Source organism: Megascapheus bottae, chromosome 3 (assembly GCF_031878675.1).
Source record: "Megascapheus bottae isolate mThoBot1 chromosome 3, mThoBot2.hap1, whole genome shotgun sequence".
NCBI classification, from domain to species: domain Eukaryota; kingdom Metazoa; phylum Chordata; class Mammalia; order Rodentia; family Geomyidae; genus Megascapheus; species Megascapheus bottae.
Window position 1 is genome coordinate 20,210,724 of NC_143511.1, and position 1,113 is coordinate 20,211,836.

The following is a 1,113-nucleotide window of genomic DNA, read 5'->3' on the forward strand; positions in this document are numbered from 1 at the left end:
AGCTCTTCAGCTCAAGGCTACACTCTACCCTTGAGCCACAGCCCCATTTCTCGTTTTCTAGTGATTAACTGGAGATGAGTTTCTTGACTTTGTATTGCCTAGGATGGCTTTGAACCACAATCATCAGATCTCAGCCTCCTGAGTAGCTAAATTACAGGCATGAGCCACTGAGCCAGCGGGACTTTTTTTGAGGGGACTGGTGAGAGACAAAAGACTGTTAGATAAAGAATACCAAAATGTATTATAGCTGTGAATGAGGATACCAATGCAAAGCTTACTGAAAGCTGTTGAATAATAAGGGAAAGGAAAACATGAGAGTAAATGAGGGGTCAATCTAACTAGAGTACTGTGTAGGCATGTGTGGAATAGCACAGTAAAACCTCTTTGAATAATTAGCACACATTCTGAGAAATGAATGAGAAATGTAAATTAGGTCAACAGTGAGATGAGAAAGAGGACTCAAAAGAGAGAAGGGAGGTGATGTGAGAGATGGGAACAAATACAGTCAAAATAGTCCTGGCATAGACCACGGGCTGTATTCTTATATTGACTGTATAGAAAAAGGAGGCAGAATAAACCTACCCCGTATACACTTCAGCTCAGGCCTGTGCCTGGTGTGTGTCATGAATTGAGAGACATAGAAGAGAAAAAAAGACTTTTAAAAAACCTTCTGTACATGTATGAAAATGAAACAATAAATCTCACTGACATTAGTTTGGAAAGGGGAAGAAGGAAGGAAGAAGAATGATGAAGTTCAATCAAGATACACAGTATGCCAATATAATATATGTACTATTTCACTACACATATATTTATATTATGCTTACATACAAGTATATAATAAAAATATACAAATATAATTAAATTCATACATTATATACATATATGTTCACTACATATATGTTTCATTACAATGTAATATTTCACTTTGACAATCCATGTCATATAACACAAAGTTAATGAAAATGTGTTTTTTTGGTTTTGTTTTTTGTGGGTCATGGGGCTTGAACTCACTCTGGGCGCTATCCCTGAACTCTTCAGCTCAAGGTTACCACCCTACCCTTGAGCCAAGCTCCACTTCTAGAGGTTAATTGGAGATAAGAATCTCAGGTC

General features: G+C 37.2%; 1 non-coding gene across 1 annotated transcript; it reads left to right on the forward strand.

The window, feature by feature from the left end:
- Window positions 1–510: 510 nt before the first annotated feature.
- Window positions 511–641, forward strand: LOC150065033 (small nucleolar RNA SNORA51). Its single transcript, XR_016535052.1, has one exon. It is a non-coding gene; the product is annotated as a small nucleolar RNA SNORA51 (small nucleolar RNA).
- Window positions 642–1,113: the final 472 nt, after the last annotated feature.